Source organism: Trachypithecus francoisi, unplaced genomic scaffold, assembly GCF_009764315.1.
Source record: "Trachypithecus francoisi isolate TF-2019V2 unplaced genomic scaffold, Tfra_2.0 Lachesis_group6, whole genome shotgun sequence".
NCBI classification, from domain to species: domain Eukaryota; kingdom Metazoa; phylum Chordata; class Mammalia; order Primates; family Cercopithecidae; genus Trachypithecus; species Trachypithecus francoisi.
The window spans coordinates 57,017,452-57,040,572 of record NW_022681471.1 but is presented as its reverse complement, the minus strand read 5'-3'; positions in this window follow the sequence as shown (position 1 = coordinate 57,040,572).

Genomic DNA, 23,121 nt, shown 5'->3' with positions numbered 1-23,121 from the left:
GGGGGAGTGAACATTTCCCATAGCCAGTGCAGGAGGAAGAGAGTGAGCATGGAGGTTCTACACACTTTTAAACAACTAGATCTCACAAGAACTCACTATCCTGACAACAGTACCAAGGGAGATGGTGTTAAACCATTCAAGAGAAACCACTCCCGTGATCAAATCACCAGGCTCCACCTCCAACATTGGGGATTACAATTTGACATTAGAGTGGAGACACAGATCCAAACTATATCTGACTGAATGGCATGATATCAAAATAAAGACTCTCCTACCCACATCTTTGATGAAGAAAACCCAAGGACTTGTTAGTGAACAAAGAGGCATAGGACTACTAACTACAAGTTTTGCTAGAGCTCGGAATATAATTTGATAGGAATAATTTAACAGAAAACCTTAAATATAGATATCTCAAATATTATGTTTATAGACTCTCCACAATCTCTGAGAACGCTGGCATGCAAATCTTTGCCCTTGAATATCAAATTTTCATATTCATGGCTGTTGAGGATGAATATGTATCAGGGGTATTTTGTTTAATATTGGATAGCTCATAAGGTGCATAGGAAACCTGGAGGAATAAGTTTATAAGTGTCTTAGTTAATTTTCTGTACTTAAAACACCTGAAACTGGGTATTTATAATGAAAGGAATTTATTTCTTACTGTTATGAAGGCTAAATTCAAGGCTGAGGGGCCACATCTAGTGAGAACCTTTTTGCCCTGGAGACAGTCTTGTGATGTCTTGAAGCTGTGCAGTGTATCACGTGGTGGAGGAGCAGAGCATGCTCTGGTGCTGAGGTCTTTCTTTTCATATAAAGCCACCAGTTCTCCTCCCATGATAACCCATTAAACCATTAACCCACTAATTCATTAATCCATGAATGGATTAATCCATTCATGAGGGCACAGCCATCATGATCCAATCACCTCTTAAAGGCCCTGTCTTTCATTGCCACCACATTGAAGATTAGGTGAGTTTTGGAGAGGACAAATATTCAAACCTTAGCAAAACCTAAGACAAGAGTTACAATCAACAGATTTTTGCCAGGGAGGAATAAGTTTGTTTATTTCTGTAGCATAAAAATATGCACGTTGGGATTAGACAAACTCTTCGGAAGCATTGTCTGCATCCTGCTGGTTGTGAAGGTGTTTTCCTTGCAAAAAGTTGTTGAGATGCTTGAAGAAGTGGTAGTCGGTTGGCAAGAGTTCAGATGAATATGGTGGATGAAACAAAACTTCCTAGCACAATTCACTTAACTTTTGAAGCACTGGTTGTGTGATGTGTGGTTGGCAATTGTCGTGGAGAAAAATTCAACCCTTTTCTGTTGACCAATGCCAGCTGCAACCATTGCAGTTTTCGGTGCATCTCATCAAATTGCTGAGCGTACTTCTCAGATGTAATGGTCTTGCTGGGATTCAGAAAGCTGTAGTGAATCAGATTGGCAGTAGGTCACCAAACAGTGACCATGACCATTTTTTTGGTGCAAGTTTGGCTTTGGAAACTGCTTTGGAGCTTCTTCTTGGTCCAACCACTGAGCTGGTCATCATCGGTTGTCATAAAATCCACTTTTTGTCGCACATCACAATCTGGTAGAGAAATGATTCGTTGTTGTTGCCTAGAATAAAAGAAGACGACACTTCAAAACAATGACTTTTTAAAAAATCATTTTAATCATTAAATTAAATTAAATCATTAAATCATTTAAATTTCACTCAGCTCATGAGGCACCCACTTATCGAGACTTTTCACCTTTCCAATTTGCTTCAAATGCTGAATGATAGTAGAATGGTTGGCATTGAGTTTTTCAGCAATTTTTCATGTAGTTGTAAGAGGATCAACTTCAATTATTGCTCTCAGTTGGCCGTTGTCAAATTCCAATGGCCAGCCACTATGCTTCTCATCTCCAAGGCTCCCATCTTCTTTGCAAAACTTCCTGGACCACTACTCCACTGTATGTTCCTTAGCAGTTCCTGGGCCAAATGCGTTGTTGATGTTGTGATTTGTCTCCACTGCCTTACGACCCATTTTGAACTTGAATAAGAAATTGAATAACAAAATCGCTCAAATTTGTTTTTTGTCTAACATCATTTCTATAGTCTAAAATAAAATAAACAGCAAGTAATGTCATTAGCAAAAATAATAATAAAGCAAGTAATGTGCATTAAAATGGTGTATAACATAACCACATTTATTTAAGATTGTATTCCAATATCAAACGGCAAATTCCAACATTGCAAAAATTGCAATTACTTTTGTACTCATGTGTTGGGGGCACGGTGATAAACTATTCAATTGTCAGGACACAGTTGCTAAGTTTAATGAACTCTAACATTTTCTTCCATTCTTGTTTCACTTGTTTCATGATCCAGATTTCAGAGAGACTCCAAATGACTGAGCTTATCTCACTTATCCACCCCATTTCTATTTTCATTACAATGCAATAAGAAGTTTGGAAAAGGATTACTTATTTTTAATTTCCCAATACTAAGTTCTATAATTCAGTAAAAGTAAATTAAGTCAGGAAAAATCTAAACACAAAAAATCAAAATCACCAGAATTCTCTTACATTTTTATGCTGATATCATACACTATCCCTCCAGCAATTTGTATCAGATCATTTGATGTGATTTCCCTATTTAGCATCAGTACTCTGGAGGAATCAGATTGTAGAAGCATCTCTAAAGTCATCAGAGGTGTCTCAGAAGCCTGAAGAAAAGGAAAAGAACTAGTGCTTGGACTACAGATGCCTCACTCCACTTCAACCAAAGTCTCATCTCTTTCATTTGTTTATTTTAGCAGAGTTCTATTACCAAAAGTGTGTTTGAAAACTGCTGATCGAAAGCCCCATATAAATAGTTAATATTGTAACTAAATTCCCTTAAATCTATGTAGTGCTATCTGATTTCTTATGGAAAATGAGAATTAAAATTTTGGAAAATTTGGCAGCCATAACGTTTGTTACATGGTAAACCTCTTTGAATTCCTAATTTATTTTTCTCTAGCTATCCTTAACACCAGAAACTATGTGACCATTTACATCAATTCTCATTGCTCACTACTCTTCCATTCCTTCTCAGGGATCTAATAGAGAAAAATGGGGCTGTTTATGTCTTTAACAGGTAACTAATTGAAAAATCTTGTAAAAATTAACACTATAAATTTAAAGGTGAACTAAGACAAAAGTAAATCAATGCCTTGTACAGTAAATAAACTTATTTGATCTTCCCTAGACTTTAAAAAAATTTGATGAAAAATTACACATATGATCTAATGTCCATCACAAATAACAACTCTGGGAAAGCCACAGACATTTAAAAATTCTTGCACTACTTACTTTTATGACTAATGTTTTGATCATCTTATTTGCCTGCTTTGATTGCTTTTTTCAAACCAAAATATAATTTTTCCAAGAAAGCAATTTTCTGAAAAAAAGAAAGCTTCACAATAATTCTAAAAGTGTTCCATATTATTTTGATACATTACCTGGCTTTCCACTTTAACTATTTACTATTGTTTCTAATAGAGTAATACAGTTAACCAAGAAACTGTTTCAAAATTTAGAAAAATAACTGTAGTAACCTGATATATACTAACATATAGTTTAAAGAGTTGGTATTATAGGAAGCGCAGTTGGTATTATAGGAAGCGCATTGGTGAAGATGAAGCCTATTCTAAATGGTCCAAACTTGAGAGACAATACTAGAGATCTCCTTTTCTTGTTGGGATCATTAATCTTCTTTTAGCATTAAGGGCTACCTAGTAATGAAATAATTCTTAACAAAGCAAATAAGTACAACAGTTATTCTCAATACTGTGTTAGGCTTCCCACTAATAAAAACAGCAATATGGAGAAGTAAATGAAGGAGGGTAGAGCATAATGTTGGAATAGAAGCTTTCATCATTCTTTCCCCATGCAGGAACACCACATTTTAGAAACTATCTGCACACAGAAAAGCACTGTCACAAGAACCAAAATTCATGTGAGCAATCACACTACCTGGTTGTAACTTCAAATCACAGAAAAGAAGGCACTGAAGAGGGTAGGAAAGAAAGTCGTGAATCACTGACACTACCCCTCCTCCATCCCTCGCAAAGACCATCCAGCACAGAGAGTCTGTGCACTTTGAAGAGACAGAGTGCAGTGACTGGGGGACTTTACATTGAATTCAGTGCTGCCCTATGAGAGCACAGAGAGAAGCTGTGCTGGGCTCAGTCAGCAACTGAGCATAGAGGGAGCATTTGGACCTGACCTAGCCTGAAGGGTCTCACCTATGTCAGTGGTTAAAACTTGAGTTTGTTGACAAGCCTTATCACTGCAGGCCAAAGTACTCTGGGGTCCTAAGTAAACTTGAGAGACAGTCTAGGACACAAGGGCTGCAATTCCTAAGCAACTTTTTGTGCTGGTCTGGGCTCAGAGCCAGAGGACTAGGGTGGCATGTGACCTAGGGAGAGACCAGCTGACACGACTAAGGAAGGCTTTGCCACCTCTCCCCCAGCCCCAGGCTGTGCAGCTCACAGCATCAAACATGACTTATTTCTTCTGCTTAAAGAGAAAAGAGCAAAGACTAAAGAGGACTTCATCTTGCAACTTGGATAGCAGCTCAGCTTCAGTAGAACAGGGCACCAGAGTCGTGAGGCCCTATAGTCCAGATAATATTTTCAGACAAATGCTGGGCCAAAAGGAAACCCACTGCCTTGAAAGAAAGGGCATAGTCCTGGCAGGATTCATTACCTGATGACTAAAGAGAGCTTGGGCTCTGAATAACCAGCAGTAATATCAAGGTAATATGCTGTGGACCTTGGGCTCTGAGATGTGCTGTCTATAGGTGTGACTCAGCACATCCCCAGCTGTGTTGGATATGGTGAAAGACTCCTTCTCTTTGAGAAAAGCGGCTGGGCGCGGTGGCTCAAGCCTGTAATCCCAGCACTTTGGGAGGCCGAGACGGGCGGATCTCCAGGTCAGGAGATCGAGACCATCCTGGCTAACACAGTGAAACCCCGTCTCTACTAAAAATACAAAAACTAGCTGGGCGAGGTGGCGGGCGCCTGTAGTCCCAGCTACTCGGGAGGCTGAGGCAGGAGAATGGCGGGAACCCAGGAGGCGGAGCTTGCAGTGAGCTGAGATCTGGCCACTGCACTCCAGTCCAGGCGACAGAGCGAAACTCCACCTCAAAAAAAAAAAAAAAAAAGAGAAAAGCATAGGGAAAAGTAAAGGCAACTCTGTTTTGCACCTTAGGTACCAGCTCAGCCACAGTGGCCAGAGTGACAAGCAGACTCTTGGGATCCCTGAGTGCCGGCCTAGGCTCTTGGGCAGCATTTCTGGACCTGCCCTGGGCCAGAGGGGAGCCCACTGACCTGAAGGCTGAGTCCCAGGCCTGGCAGCATTCACCACAAACTAAATGAAGAGCCCTTGGGCTTTAAGGGAACACTGGCAGTGACTTGGAAGAATCCCCCTATGGGCCAGTGGTGGTGGTGGCCACAGAGAGAATGTCCTCTGTTTGTGAAAAGGGGAGGGAAGAGTAGGAAGAACTTTTTATTGTGGTTTCAGTTCCAGCATAGCCACAGAATAAATAGAACATCAGGCATACTTCTAAGTTTTTTGACTCCAATTTCTGGCTCCCAAACAGCATCTCTGGAACCACTCGGGGTTTGGGGGAGCTCATTGCCCTGAATAGTCATAAACCTGGCTGACATCATTGTCTTCTGATCATAGAGCCCTAGAACCTTCCGTGAATATCGGTGGTAGCCAGTTAGTGGTTACAACAGGTCTTGGGTGAGACCCAGTGTTGTGCTGGCTTCAGGTCTGACCCAGTGCTGTTCCAATGGTGGGGGGCACAGAGGTGCTTGCATCACCACACCCCAAGTTCCGGGAAGCTCAGCACAGATAAATAAACTCCACTTGTTTGGGGGAAGGTAAGAAGAAAAACAAACAAGCAGACAAACAAACAAGAGTCTCTGCATTGTAATCTAGAGAATTCTTCCAGGTGTTATCCAAGACAATGAAGACAGTACCTCTACAAGTCTGCAAAAACCACAGTGATATTAGACTTGGGGCCCAAGTCCCTTCAAATACCTGGAAAGACTTCTCCAGAAAGACAGGTGCAAACAAGCTCTGACTCTGAAGGCTGTTACAATAAATACCTAACTCTTCAATGCCCAGACTCTGACAACCATCTAAAAGCATCAAGATTACCCAGGAAAACTTGATCTCAGCAAATGAACAAAATAAGGCACCAGAGACTAATCCTAGAGAAACAGATACATGTTCAATTTTCAAATGGAAAATTTAAAATATCTGCTTTGAGAAAATGCAATGAAATGTAAGATAACAGAATAATTTCATAATTCTATCAAATGCATTTAACAATGAGATAAAATAATTAAAACAAATAAGGCACACATTCTATAATTCAAAAATGCAATTTACATACTGAAAAATTCCTCAGAGTCCCAATAGCTGGATTAGTCAAGCAGAGGAAAGAATTAGTGATCTTGAGGGCAGGCTATTTAAAAATATATACTCAGGAGACAAGAAAAATAATTAAAACAAATAAATAAAGCACACCTACGAGATTGAGAAAATAGCCTCAAAAGGGCAAATCTAAGAGTGATTGGCCTAAAAGAAAAGGTAGATGAAATATGGGATAGAAGGGCTATTCCAAGAAATATTACTAGAGAACCTTTCAAACCTAGAGAAAGATATCAACATTGAAGTACAAAAAGGTTATAGAACACTAAGCCGAATTAACCCAGAGAGGACTATCTTCAGACAGCTAATAATCAAACTGCTAAAGTTCAAGGATAAAGAAATGATGCTAAAAGCATCAAAAGAAATGAAACAAATAACATATAATGAATCTCCAATACATGTGGCAGCAGACTTTTCAGTGAAAACCTTATAGGCCAGGAGAGAGTGGCATGACATATTTAAAGTAGCAGAAGGGGGATAAAAAGACTTTTACCCTAGAATTCTTTATGCAGTAAAAATATCCTTCAAGTATGAAGGAGAAATCAAGAACTACACAGACAAACAAAAGCTGAGGGATTTTATCAACACCAGATTTGTCCTACAATAAATGCTAAAGATAGTTTCTCAATCTGAAAGAAAACGATGCTGATGAACAAGAGGAAATCATCTGAAGATACAAAACTCAGTGGTGGCCAGGCATGGTGACCCACACCTACTATCCCAGCCCTTTGGGAGCTTGAGGTGGGTGGATTGCTTGAGCCCAGGAGTTTGAGACTAGCCTGGGCAACATGGTGAAATCCTGTCTCTACATAAAAACACAAAAATTAGCCAGTGTAGTGGCACATGCCAGTAGTCCCAGCTACTCAGGAGGCTGAGGTGGGAGAATCACTTGAGCCTGGAAAGTTGAGGCCACAGTGATCTGTGACTGCATGACTGCACTCCAGACTGGATAGTAGAGTGAGACCCAGTCTCAAAACAAGCAAAGTCACTGGTAACAGTAAGCACACACACAAAAATACCCAGAACATTATAAAACTGTAATTGTTCTTTGCAAACTACTATTATCTTAGGAAGAAAGATAAAACGATAATCCAATCAAAAATAATAACTACAACAACTTCTCAGGACAAAGACTGTATAATGAGACAAAGAAACATTGAAAAGTTAAAAATTAGGAGGATTAAGTTAAAGTATATAGACTTTTTATTAGTTTTCTTTTTGTGTTTGTTTATGTAATCAGTGTTAACTTGTCATCGGTTTAAGATAATGGATTATAAGATATAATTTGCAAGCCATGCAGTACTTTCTAATCAAAAAACATATGAAAAATACAGAAAAAATAAAAAGCAAGAAATTAAATCATACCACCTGAGAAAATCACCTTCACAAAAAGAAAGACAAAAAGGGAAAGACCAAAAAACAACCAGAAAACAAACAATAGCAGGAGTAAGTCACTGCTTATCAATGATAACTGTGAATGTAAATGGAATAAACTCTCCAATGAAAATACTTAGAGAGGCCGAATAAATGAAAAAAAAAAAAAAAAGACTCTGATCTGTTGCCTACAAGAAAAACTCTTCATCTATGAAGATACACATCCAATGAAAATAAAGGGATGGAAAAAGATATTCCATGCCAATGGAAATGAGAAATGAGCAAGAGTATATACTTACATCAGAAAAAAATAGATTTCAAAACTGTAAGTGACAAAGAAGGCTACTAAATACTAATAAAGGAATCAATTCAGCAAGAGGATATAATAATTGTAAATATATATGCACCCATCACTGGAGCACCTAGATATATAAAGCAAATATTATGAAGCTAAAGAGAGAGATAGACCTCAATACAATAATAGCTGAAGACTTTAACACCCAACACTCAGCATCAGTTCATCCAGATGTAAATTCAACAAAGAAAGATAAGGCTTAATCTTCACTATAGATGAAATGGACCTAATAGACATTTACAGAATATTTTACTCAAAGGCTGCAAAAGACACCTTCTTCTTTTCATCACATGAATTTTTCTCAAGAATAGACCACATGTTATGTAACAAAATCAGTCTCAAAACATTTAAAAAATGGTACAAGAAATATTGCTGAGGATGTGGAGAAAAGAAAATCTTTCTACACCATTGGTGGGAATGTAAATTAGCATAACCACTACGGAGAATAGTTCAGAGGTTACTCAAACAAGTAAAAATAGAGCTGTCATATGATTCAGCAATCCCACTGCTGTGTTTATACACAAAAGAAGAGAAATCAATATAGCAAAGAGATATCTTCCCTCCTATGATTATTGTGATACTCTTCCAATAGGCAAAATTTGAAAGCAACCTAAGTGTCTATCATAAGATGAATGGTCGCCATTCTAGCTGGTGTGAGATGGTATCTCATTGTGGTTTTGATTTGCATTTCTCTAATGACAAGTGATGATGAGCTTTTTTTTTTTCATATGTAGATTGACTGCATAAATGTCTTCTTTTGAGAAGTGTCTGTTGTTATCCTTCACCCACTTTTTGATAGAGTTGTTTGTTCTTTTCCTGTAAATGTGTTTAAGTTCCTTGTAGATTTTGGATATTAGCTCTTTGTCAGATGGATAGATATTCTCTCATTCTGAAAAAATTTTCTCCCATTCTGTAGGTTGCCCGTTCACTCTGATGATAGCTTCTTTTGCTGTGCAGAAGCTCTTTAGTTTAATTGGATCCCATTCATCTATTTTGGCTTTTGTTGCCATTGCTTTTGGTGTTTTAATCATGAAGTATTTGCACATGCCTATGTCCTGAATGGTATTGTCTAGGTTTTCTTCTAGGGTTTTTATGGTTTTAGATCTTACATTTAAGTCTTTAATTCATCTTGAGTTAATTTTTGAATAAGATGTAAGGAAGTGGTCCAGTTTCAGTTTTCTGCATGTGGCTAGCCAATTTTCCCAACACCATTTATTAAATAGGGAATCCTTTCCCCATTGCTTGTTTTTCTGAGGTTTGTCAAAGATTAGACGGCTGTAGATGTGTGGCATTATTTCGGATGCCTCTGTTCTGTTCCATTCATCTATGTATCTGTTTTGGTACCAGTACCATGGTGTTTTGGTTACTATAGCCTTGTAATATAGTTTGAAGTTAGGTAGCATGATGCCTCCAGCATTGTTCTTTTTACTTAGGATTGTCTTGGCTATGCGGCCTCTTTTTTGGTTCCAAATGAAATTTAAAGTCATTTTTTCCAATTCTGTGAAGAAAGTCAATGATAGCTTGATGAGTTTAGCATTGAATGTATATATTACTTTGGGCAGTATGGCCATTTTCACAATATTGATTCTTTCTAACCATGAGCATGGAATGTTTTTCCATTTGTTTGTGTCCTCTCTTATTTCCTTGAGCAGTGGTTTGTAGTTCTCCTTGAAGAGGTCCTTCACATTCCTTCTAAGTTGTATTCTTAGGAATTTTATTCTCTTTGCAGGAATTATGAATGGGAGTTCAGTCATGATTTGGCTCTCTGTTTATCTATTATTGTCTTATAGGAATGCTTGTGATTTTTGCACATTGATTTTGTATCCTGAGATTTTGCAGAAGTTGCTTATCAGCTTAACAAGATTTTGGGCTGAGACAATGGGGTTTTCTAAGTATACAACTATGTTATCTGCAAACAGAGACCATTTAACTTTCTCTCTTTCTCTTTGAATACCCTTTATTTCTTTATCTTGCCTCATTGCCCTGGCCAGAACTTCCAATACTATGTTGAATGGGAGTGGTGAGAGAGGGCATCCTTGTCTTGTGCCGGTTTTCAAAGGGAATGTTTCCAGTTTTTGCCCATTCAGTATGATATTGGCTGTGGTTTGTCATAAATAGTTCTTATTATTTTGAGATATATTCCATCAATACCTAGTTTACTGAGAGTTTTCAGCATGAAGGGCTGTTGAAGTTTGTCGAAGGCCTTTTCTGCATCTATTGAGATAATCATGTGGTTTTCATCATTTGTTCTGTTTATGTGATGGATTACACTTATTGATTTGCATATATTGAATGAGCCTTGCATCCCAGGGATGAAGCTGACTTGATCATGGTGGATAAGCTTTTTGATGTGCTGCTGAATTTGGTTGGCCAGTATTTTATTGGGGATTTTTTGCATCACTGTTCATCAGAGATATTGGCCTGAAATTTTCTTTCTTTTTGTTGTGACTCTGCCAGGTTTTGGTGTCAGCATGGTGCTGGCCTCATAAGATTGGTTAGGGAGGAGTCTCTATTTTTGTATTGTTTGGAATACTTTCAGAAAAGATGGTACCAGCTCCTCTTTGTACTTCTGGTGGAATTCGGCTGTGAATGCATCTGGTCCTGGGCTTCTTTTGGTTGGAGGGCTATTAACTAGTGCCTCAATTTCAGAACTTGTTATTGGTCTATTTTGGTCTATTCCAGGAGATGCTGGAGATAATGTGGACAAATAGGAATGTTTTTACACTGTTGGTGGGAGTGTAAATTAGTTTAACCATCGTGGAAGACAGTGTGGTGATTCCTCAAGGATCTAGAACCAGAAATACCATTTGAACCAGCAATCCCATTACTGGGTATATACTGAAAGGATTATAAATCATTCAACTATAAAGACACATGCACACGTATGTTATTGTAGCACTATTCACAATAGCAAAGACTTGGAACCAACCCAAATGCCCATCAATAATAGACTGGATTAAGAAAATGTGGCACATACACGCAATGGAATACTATGCAGCCATAAAAGGGATGAGCTCACGTCCTTTGTAGGGACATGGATGAAGCTGGAAACCATCATTCTCAGCAAACTAACACAGGAACAGAAAACCAAACACCACATCTTCTCACTCATAAGTGGAAGTTTAACAATGAGAACATGCGGACACAGGGAGGGGAACATCATACACTGGAGCCTGTCAGGGGGTGAGGGTTAGGGGAGGGATAGCATTAGGAGAATACCAAAGAAGATGATGGGTTGATGGTGCAACAAACCACCATGGCACATGTATACCTGTATAACAAACCTGCACATTCTGTACATGTATGCCAGAACTATATATATGTGTGTGTGTGTGTGTGTGTGTTGTGTAAAGATGAGTGGATGAAGAAAATGTGATACTTTTATTCAGCCATAAAAATGAATGAGATTCTGTCATTTTTAACAGCATGGATGGAGCTGAGATTATTATGTTAAGTGAAATAAGCCAGACACAGAAAGACCAACATCACATATTCTCACTTGTTTGTGTGAGATTATAAATCAAAACAATTGAACTCATGGAAAGAGAGAGTAGAAGAGCTGTTACCAAAGGCTGAGAAAGTAGTTTGGTAAGGAGTGAGGTAAGGATGGTTAATGGGTAGCAAAAATACTTAGAAAGAATGAATGAGACGTAGTATTTGATATCACAGCACTGTGACTATAGTCAAAATAATTCAATTGTACATTTTAAAATAAGTATAACACAAAGGATAAATGCTTGTGGAGATGGGTACCCCGTTTTCCATGATGTTGTTATTACTCATTGCATGTCTGTATCAAAGTACCTCACGTACTACATAAATACATACACCTACTATGTACACATACACATTAAAAAATACTATTTTAAAAAGTGAACGACATTTAATAACACCTCATCTTACTACTAAGAGTGTTCTTCTTTTTTTTTTTTTTTTTATACTTTAAGTTCTAGGGTACATGGCATAACGTGCAGGTTTGTTACATATGTATACTTGTGCCATGGTGGGTGCTCACCCCACTTTCCCTCGACAGCACCATCATTAATTCGTCATTATATATATGTATAAACTCCAATGCAATCCCTCCCCCCTCCCCATGATAGGCCCCATGATTATGGCCCGATGTGTGATGTTCCCCTTCCCGAGTCCAAGTGATCTCATTGTTCAGTTCCCACCTATGAGTGAGAACATGCGGTGTTTGGTTTTCTGTTCTTGGGATAGTTTGCTGAGAATGATGGTTTCCAGCTGCATCCATGTCCCTACAAAGGACGCAACTCATCCTTTTTATGGCTGCATAAATTCCATGGTGTATATGTGCCACATTTTCTTAATCCAGTCTGTCACTGATGGACATTTGGGTTGATTCCAAGTCTTGCTATTGTGAATAGTGCCGCAATAAACATACGTGCATGTGTCTTTATAGCAGCATGATTTATAATCCTTTGGGTATATCCCAGTAGTGGGATGGCTGGGTCATATGGTACATCTAGTTCTAGATCCTTGAGGAATCGCCATACTGTTTTCCATAATGGTTGAACTAGTTTACAATCCACCAACAGTGTAAAAGTGTTCCTATTTCTCCACATCCTCTCCAGCACCTGTTGTTTCCTGACTTTTTAATGATTGCCATTCTAACTGGTGTGAGATGGTATCTCATTGTGGTTTTGATTTGCATTTCTCTGATGGCCAGTGATGATGAGCATTTTTTCATGTGTCTGTTGGCTGTATGAATGTCTTCTTTTGAGAAATGTCTGTTCATATCCTTGCCCACTTTTTGATGGGGTTGTTGTTTTTTTCTTGTAAATTGTTTGAGTTCTTTGTAGGTTCTGGATATTAGCCTTTGTCAGATGAGTAGATTGCAAAAATTTTCTCCCATTCTGTAGGTTGCCTGTTCACTCTGATGGTAGTTTCTTTTGCTGTGCAGAAGCTCTTTAGTTTAATTAGATCCCATTTGTCAATTTTGGCTTTTGTTGCCATTGCTTTGGTGTTTTAGACATGAAGTCCTTGCCCATGCCTATGTCCTGAATGGTACTACCTAGGTTTTCTTCTAGGGTTTTATGGTATTAGGTCTAACATTTAAGTCTCTAATCCATCTTGAATTAATTTTGTATAGAAGTAAGGAAAGGATCCAGTTTCAGCTTTCTACTTATGGCTAGCCAATTTCCCAGCACCATTTATTAAATAGGGAATCCTTTCCCCATTTCTTGTTTCTCTCAGGTTTGTCAAAGATCAGATGGCTGTAGATGTGTGGTATTATTTCTGAGGACTCTGTTCTGTTCCATGGTCTATATCTCTGTTTTGGTACCAGTACCATGCTGTTTTGGTTACTGTAGCCTTGTAGTATAGTTTGAAGTCAGGTAGCGTGATGCCTCCAGCTTTGTTCTTTTGACTTAGGATTGTCTTGGCAATGCGGCTCTTTTTGGTTCCATATGAACTTTAAAGCAGTTTTTCCAATTCTGTGAAGAAAGTCATTGGTAGCTTGATGGGGATGGCATTGAATCTATAAATACCTTGGGCAGTATGGCCATTTTCACGATATTGATTCTTCCTATCCATGAGCATGGTATGTTCTTCCATTTGTTTGTGTCCTCTTTGATTTCACTGAGCAGTGGTTTGTAGTTCTCCTTGAAGAGGTCCTTTACATCCCTTGTAAGTTGGATTCCTAGGTATTATTCTCTTTGAAGCAATTGTGAATGGAAGTTCATTCATGATTTGGCTCTCTGTTTGTCTGTTACTGGTGTATAAGAATGCTTGTGATTTTTGCACATTAATTTTGTATCCTGAGACTTTGCTGAAGTTGCTTATCAGCTTAAGGAGATTTTGGGCTGAGACAATGGGGTTTTCTAAATATACAATCATGTCATCTGCAAACAGGGACAATTTGACTTCTTCTTTTCCTAACTGAATACCTTGATTTCTTTCTCTTGCCTGATTGCCCTAGCCAGAACTTCCAACACTATGTTGAATAGGAGTGGTGAGAGAGGGCATCCCTGTCTTGTGCCAGTTTTCAAAGGGAATTTTTCCAGTTTTTGCCCATTCAGTATGATATTGGCTGTGGGTTTGTCATAAATAGCTCTTATTATTTGAGGTACGTTCCATCAATACCAATTTATTGAGCGTTTTTAGCATGAAGGGCTGTTGAATTTTGTCAAAAGGCTTTTCTGCATCTATTGAGATAATCATGTGGTTTTGTCTTTGGTTCTGTTTATATGCTGGATTACGTTTATTGATTTGCGAATGTTGAACCAGCCTTGCATCCCAGGGATGAAGCCCACTTGATCATGGTGGATAAGCTTTTTGATGTGCTGGAATCCGGTTTGCCAGTATTTTATTGAGGATTTTTGCATCGATGTTCATCAGGGATATTGGTCTAAAATTCTCTTTTTTTGTTGTGTCTCTGCCAGGCTTTGGTATCAGGATGATGTTGGCCTCATAAAATGAGTTAGGGAGGATTCCTCTTTTTCTATTGATTGGAATAGTTTCAGAAGGAATGGTACCAGCTCCTCCTTGTACCTCTGGTAGAATTCAGCTGTGAATCCATCTGGTCCTGGACTTTTTTGGTGGTAGGCTATTAATTATTGCCTCAATTTCAGAGCCTGCTATTGGTCTATTCAGGGATTCAACTTCTTCCTGGTTTAGTCTTGGAAGAGTGTAAGTGTCCAGGAAATTATCCATTTCTTCTAGATTTTCTAGTTGATTTGCGTAGAGGTGTTTATAGTATTCTCTGATGGTAGTTTGTTTCTGTGGGGTCGTGGTGATATCCCTTTATCATTTTTATTGCATCTATTGATTCTCTCTCTCTTTTCTTCTTTATTAGTCTTGCTAGCGGTCTGTCAATTTTGTTGATTTTTCAAAAAACCACTCCTGGATTCATTGATTTTTTGGAGGGTTTTTTGTGTCTCTATCCTTCAGTTCTGCTCTGATCTTAGTTATTTCTTGCCTTCTGCTAGCTTTTGAATGTGTTTGCTCTTGCTTCTCTAGTTCTTTTAATTGTGATGTTAGAGTGTCAATTTTAGATCTTTCCTGCTTTCTCTTGTGGGCATTTAGTGCTATAAATTTCCCTCTACACACTGCTTTAAATGTGTCCCAGAGATTCTGGTATGTTGTATCTTTGTTCTCATTGGTTTCAAAGAACATCTTTATTTCTGCCTTCATTTCGTTATGTACCCAGTAGTCATTCAGGAGCAGGTTGTTCAGTTTCCATGTAGTTGAGCGGTTTGATTGAGTTTCTTAGTCCTGAGTTCTAGTTTGATTGCACTGTGGTCTGAGAGACAGTTTGTTATAATTTCTGTTCTTTACATTGCTGAGGAGTGCTTTACTTCCAATTATGTGGTCAATTTTGGAATAAGTGGATGTGGTGCTGAGAAGAATGTATATTCTGTTGATTGGGGTGGAGAGTTCTATAGATGTCTATTAGGTCGCTTGGTGCAGAGATGAGTTCAATTCCTGGATATCCTTGTTAACTTTCTGTCTCGTTGATCTGTCTAATGTTGACAGTGGAGTGTTGAAGTCTCCCATTATTATTGTATGGGAGTCTAAGTCTCTTTGTAAGTCTCTAAGGACTTGCTTTATGAATCTGGGTGCTCCTGTATTGGGTGCATATATATTTAGGATAGTTAGCTCTTCCTGTTGAATTGATCCCTTTACCATTATGTAATGGCCTTCTTTGTCTCTTTTGATCTTTGATGGTTTAAAGTCTGTTTTATCAGAGACTAGGATTGCAACCCCTGCTTTTTTGTTCTCCATTTGCTTGGTAGATCTTCCTCCATCCCTTTATTTTGAGCCTATGTATGTCTCTGCATGTGAGATGGGTCTCCTGAATACAGCAGACTGATGGGTCTTGACTCTTTATCCAGTTTGCCAGTCTGTGTCTTTAATTGGAGCATTTAGTCCATTTACATTTAAGGTTAATATTGTTATGTGTGAACTTGATCCTGTCATTATGATATAACTGGTTATTTTGCTCGTTAGTTGATGCAGTTTCTTCCTAGCCTCGATGGTCTTTACATTTTGGCATGTTTTTGCAATGGCTGGTACCGGTTGTTCCTTTCCATGTTTAGGGCTTCCTTCAGGGTCTCTTGTAAGGCAGGCCTGGTGGTGACAAAATCTCTAAGCATTTGCTTATCTGTAAAGGATTTTATTTCTCCTTCACTGATGAAACTTAGTTTGGCTGGATATGAAATTCTGGGTTTAAAATTCTTTTCTTTAAGAATGTTGAATATTGGCCCCCACTCTCTTCTGGCTTGTAGAGTTTCTGCCGAGAGATCTGCTGTTAGTCTGATGGGCTTCCCTTTGTGGGTAACCCGACCTTTCTCTCTGGCTGCCCTTAAGATTTTTTCTTCATTTCAACTTTGGTGAATCTGGCAATTATGTGTCTTGGAGTTGCTCTTCTCGAGGAGTATCTTTGTGGTGTTCTCTGTATTTCCTGAATTTGAATGTTGGCCTGCCCTACTAGGTTGGGGAAGTTCTCCTGGATGATATCCTGAAGAGTGTTTTCCAACTTGGTTCCATTTTCCCCCTCACTTTCAGGCACCCCAATCAGACGTAGATTTGGTCTTTTACATAATCCCATACTTCTTGCAGGCTTTGTTCATTTCTTTTTCTTCTTTTTTCTTTTGTTTCTCTTCTCGCTTCATTTCATTCATTTGATCCTCAATCGCTGATACTCTTTCTTCCAGTTGATCGAGTCGGTTACTGAAGCTTGTGCATTTGTCACGTATTCTCGTGTCATGGTTTTCATCTCTGTCATTTCGTTTATGACCTTCTCTGCATTATTATTCTAGCTATCAATTCTTCCACTCTTTTTTCAAGATTTTTAGTTTCTTTGCATGGGTACGTAATTCCTCCTTTAGCTCTGAGAAGTTTGATGGACTGAAGCCTTCTTCTCTCATCTCGTCAAAGTCATTCTCTGACCAGCTTTGATCCGTTGCTGGCGATGAGCTGCGCTCCTTTGCAGGGGGAGATGTGCTCTTATTTTTGAATTTCCAGCTTTTCTGCCTGCTTTTCCCCATCTTTGTGGTTTTATCTGCCTCTGGTCTTTGATGATGGTGACGTACTGATGGGGTTTTGGTATAGGTGTTTCCTGTTTGATAGTTTTCCTTCTAACAGTCAGGACCCTCAGCTGTAGGTCTGTTGGAGATTGCTTGAGGTCCACTCCAGACCCTGTTTGCCTGGGTATCAGCAGCAGAGGTTGCAGAAGATAGAATATTGCTGAACAGCGAGTGTACCTGTCTGATTCTTCCTTTGGAAGCTTCCTCTCAGGGGTGTACTCCACCCTGTGAGGTGTGGGGTGTCAGACTGCCCCTAGTGGGGGATGTCTCCAGTTAGGCTACTCAGGGGTCAGGGACCCACTTGAGCAGGCAGTCTGTCCTTCTCAGATCTCAACCTCGGTGTGGGAGATCCACTGCTCTCTTCAAAGCTGTCAGACAGAGTCGTTGCGTCTGCACAGGTTTCTGCTGCTTTTTTTGTTGTTGTATTTAGCTGTGCCCTGTCCCCAGAGGTGGAGTCTACAGAGACAGGCAGGTTCCTTGAGCTGCTGTGAGCTCCACCCAGTTAAGAGCTTCAGCAGCTTTGTTTACCTACTTAAGCCTCAGCAATGGTGGGCACCCTCCCCCAGCCTCGCTGCTGCCTTGCGGTTAGATCGCAGACTGCTGTGCTAGCAATGAGGGAGGCTCCGTGGCCGTGGACCCTCCGGCCAGGTGTGGGTATAAATCCTGGTGTGCCCGTTTGCTTTAAGTGCAGTATTGGGGTGGGAGTTACCTGATTTTCCATGGTTGTTTGTCTCAGTTCCCTGGCTAGGAAAAGGGATTCCCTTCCCCCTGCGCTTCCCAGGTGAGGCAATGCCTCGCCCTGCTTCAGCTCTCGCTGGTCGGGCTGCAGCAGCTGACCAGCACCGATTGTCCGGCACTCCCTAGTGAGATGACCCCAGTACCTCAGTTGAAAATGCAGAAATCACCGGTCTTCTGTGTTGCTCGCGCTGGGAGTTGGAGACTGGAGCTGTTCCTGTTCGTGCATCTTGCTCCACCCCCACTACTAAGAGTTTTCAAATTACTGCAAAGTATCCTTTACATTTATAAAAATGCCTTGACCTATATTCTAAGGGGTAAAAAGCCTTTACTTTAAAGTTATGCACAGCAGTGTTTTGTTTTAAAATACTTTTCAGTGTAAGATGTGACAAAAAATTATGTTGCAACCAAATCTCATGGAAATTTTGAGATCTTTTGTATATATTTGAAAAAGCAAGTGGTTCAATCAACACTCTTCAAAAAATTAAGCAAACTTTTTCCAGAATGGAAGAAAATGTTAAGGTTTTTTTTTTTTTTCTTGTCCTGAGTCATTTTAATAATATAGTTATTAACAGTGTCGGGTATAACACCACTGTTTTCTCAGATGCAGTAAACAGAAGCAAAGGCATTTCTACTCACCTTGCTTCATCATATCACAGAGGCTTTGTTTCCATTCGTCTGTGTGGATTGAAATGTTCTTTCCTTGACTTTCATCCTTTTAAAATTCTATTCTTATCTCACCTGTTAGCTCAAGTGACAGAGCTAAAACAGAGTTCTCAACTCAAGTGACTGAAAACATATCATTTAATTATTTATTCTTTCTCTCTTTTTCTATTTACTTCTTGGAGAATGATAGGTGGATAACATATTTGAACATAAGGATGAGAGCATTATCGTATCTGAGGAGGACAGAGCAATAAGCTGACAGGAATCTGAATCTCTAAGAATATCCTGGAGCAAAGCTACCATATCAGTTCTAGGTGGTCTTCTTTTAGATTTTATGTGAAGAGAATATTTATCTGTTTAATTAACTGTTCTTATGATTATCTCTTACTTTCAGTTAAATCTAGCCCTAACTGATAAGCCACCATTATAGACTTTGATAACATAATTTATCACATCTTTGAGAAACTTACCTAGTTTTTAACTGTGTTAAGTATGAGTGATTAGCTATTTGATTAATATTAGGCCCCCACCCTCACCAGATAGTAAGTTTCATGAGGGCAAAAATTATATTCAGTATTGAACTCCAATCACCCTAGCAGAGTGCAAGTTAAATATCTTGGAAAAAAAAGAAAGTAATTAGGAAAGAAGGAAAGAAGGAAAACAAAAGAGGAGGGAGAGTGGGTTGAAAAACTTGTTACAGATAAGTTTATATTTTTCTTCTATACAGTCTTCCTTCTTTCTTTTTCTAAATGATGTAGTACCTTTTTAATGTACTCTATGCCTTCAAGTTCTGTTTACTTTTGAACGCTTTTCAGCTGATGATCTAATAAATCTATTATTACCATGAGTCTTCATAGAGGCATTTATGTTTTAACAAGCATGAAAGTCATAAGTAGAAGAACAGTGTTAAGTGGAAGGATTCAACTATTGGTCATGGGATATTTTGTAAAAGCCGATCCAGAGAAAATTGTTGAAACATCACGTTTCTTCTTCAGAAAGTTTTATTTCAAATTGTTTATATAGATATTCTCAAAATGCTATCTTCCACACAATGGATATTGTGGTTAGCCATTAGTTTCTCGATATGCATACATGCTTTATTTTGAAAACACTGCCACATTATATTACTGTAATAGCTTCAGCAAAACAAACAAAAAACCCATAACCTATGACCAATAACTGTATTTTAGAAAAAAATAATAATAATAAAAATGGTGAAATTGGAGATACAAAAGATCTTTGACTAGTTTCTAACTCCAGGATAAAACCTCTAGACCCACCTGGGGCCTGAAGGAACTTGGACCCAGAAGGGAAACATACAGGTCAGGTGACTTTGCCACCTGCTTATTGTAGAGCCCCAGGGCCTTAAGTGAACACAGACAGTAGCCAGGGAGTAGTTATAGCAAGGCTTTTGTGAGATCCAGTACTGTGCTGGCTTCAAATCTGACCCACTGCAGTCACAGAGGTGGTGGCCACAAGGAACTTGTCCTAGATCATCAGGCAGTACCTCTATGAGTTTGCAAGAGCCACAACATTACTAGACTTTGGCTGTCCCCTAAAGTAGGTACAACGTAGACCACAGCACCCAAGTCTTTTCAAATGTCTGAAAAGCCTTCCCAGGAAGAATGGGGAAAACTATACCAGACAGTGATGACGACAATAAATATCTAACTATTCAATGCCCAGATACAGATGAACATCTAGAAGTATCAAGACAATTCAGGAAAACATGACCTCACCAAATGAACTAAATAAGACTCCAGAAATCAATCCTAGAGAAAGACAGATATATGAACTTTGAGACAGAAAATTCAAAATGCCTGAATTGAGGATACCAAAAACTCTCAAGATAACACAGAGAAGATGTTCTGAATTACATCACATACCTTTAGCAAAGAGATTTAAATAATTCTAAAATTAAAGCAGGAATTCTGAAGCTAAAAAATTTAATTGGCATACTAAAGAATGCGTGAGTCTTTTAGTAGCATAATGGATCAAGCAGAAGAAATAATTAGTCAGCTTGAAGACAGAGTATTTGAAAATATATAGTCAGAGGAGAAAAAAATACAATAAAAAAATGCATACAGGATCTAGAAAATAGCCTCAAAAGGGCAAATCTAGGAGTTATTGGCCCTAAAGAGGAGGTAGAGAAAGAGATAGGGGAAGAGAGTTTATTCAAAGTGAGAATAACAGAAAACTTTGCAAACTGAGAGAAAAATATCAAGTCTAAGTACAAGAAGGTTATAGGAGACCAAGCAGATTTAACACAAAGAAGATTACCTCAAGGCATTTAAAAATAAAAACTTCCAAAGATCAAAGATCAAGAAAGTATCCTAAAAGTTGTAAGAGAAAATAAACAAACAACACACAAGGGAGCTTCAATACATCTGGCAGCAGACTTTTTAGTAGAAATCTTACAGGACAGGAGAGAGTGGCATGACATAGTCAGTGTGCTGAAAAAGAAATCTTTTAACATAGAGTAATATATCTGGCAAAAATATCCTTCAAATATGTAGGAGAAATAAAGACAGTCACAGACAAACAAAAGCTGAGAGCTTTTAGGAAGACCAGACCTGTCTTACAAGAATAATTTTGAAACCTAAACAAATACATGCAAATTAAACTATATGTTCTTGAATGACCGGTGGGTCAATAAAGAAATTAAGAAAGAAATTGAAGAATTATTTGAAACAATAATAATGGACACACATCACACAAAAACCTATAGGATGGAGCAAAAACATTATTAAGAGAGAATTTTATAACTATACACGCCTAAATCAAAAAAGATGGAAAACTTCAAATAAACAACCTAACAATGCACCTCAGAGAACTAGAAAAGCCACAACAAACCAGACCAAAAATCAGTAGAAGAAATAAGTAATAAAGATCAGAGCAGATAGAAGCAACATTGAAATGAAGAAAATAATACAAAATATCAATGGAACAAAAGGTTGGTTTCTTGCAAAGTTAAACAAAATGAACAAACATTGAACAAAACAAAGAAAATAAGAGAGGTAATGCATATTAAAAAAATCCAAAATAATAAAAGGGAGACATTGCAACTGATACTGCAAAAAAATGAAAGTATCATTAGTGGCCACTTTGAATAACTATATGTTAATAAATTTGAAAACATAGAAGAAATGGACAAGTTACTAGATACATACAACCTACCAAGATTGAACAAGGAAAAAACCCAAAATCTGAACAGACCAATAAGAAGTAACCAGTTCAAAGCCATAATAAAAATTTTCCCATTAAAGGAAAGCCTGGGTCTCGATGACTTCACTACTGGATTCTGCCAAATATTTAAAGAGCTTATTCTAATTTTCCTTAAACTTTTAGAGCAGGGTGGGGGGGAACTTCCAAACTTATTCTGTGAAGCATGTATTACCCTGATACCAAAACCAGACAAAGAAACATTAGCAAAAGAAAACTACAGGCCAATACCTATGATGAATATTGACAAAAATCCCTAACAAAATACAAGCAAAGCAAATTGAACAACACATTAGAAAGATCATTCATTGTGACCAAATTGGATTTATTCCTGGGATACAAGGTTAGTTCTACATATGCTAATCCATCAGTGTGGTACATCATATTAACATAATAAATGATAAAAACAACATAATTATTTCAATTAATGCTGAAAATTAATTATTTCAATTAATACAATTTAATGTGACTTCATGATAAAAATCCTCATTAAAATGGAAATACAGGGAACATATCTCAACAAAATAAAAGCCATATACAACAGACCCACAGCTGTTATACCACAGTATTATACTGAATGAGAAAATACTGAAAACCTTTCTCTAAGATTTAGAACATGACAAGGATGCCCACCTTCACACCTATTATTTTTATCTTTCTCTTTTGTCATTATTCTAGCTAGTACTTACAAAAGAGAAAGATAAAAATGGCATCCAAATTGGAATGGAAAAAGTAAAATCATCCTTGTTTGCAGACGATATGATGTTATATTTGGACAAACCTAAAGACTCTACCAAAAATTGTTAGAACTGATACACAAATTCAGTAAAGTTGCAGATACAAAATCAACATACAAAAATTCATAGCATTCTATATGCAACAGTGAACAATCAAAAAAAGAAATTTTAAAAGTAACCAAATTTATAATAACCAAAAATAACATTAAATATCTAGAATTACCTTAATCAAATATGTAAAAGGTCTCTAACATACAAAATAGAAAACACTGATAACAGAAATTGAAGAGGACACCAAAAAATAGAGAAATATTCCATGTTCATGTGTTGAAATAATCAATAATGTTAAAATGTCCATACCACAGCTATCTACAGATTTAATGTAATCCCTATCAGAATACCAATAACATTATTCACAGATAGAAAAACAAATCCTAAAATTTATATGGAACCACAAAAGACCCAGAATAGCCAACAATATACCAAGCAAAAAGAACAAAACTGGAAACAC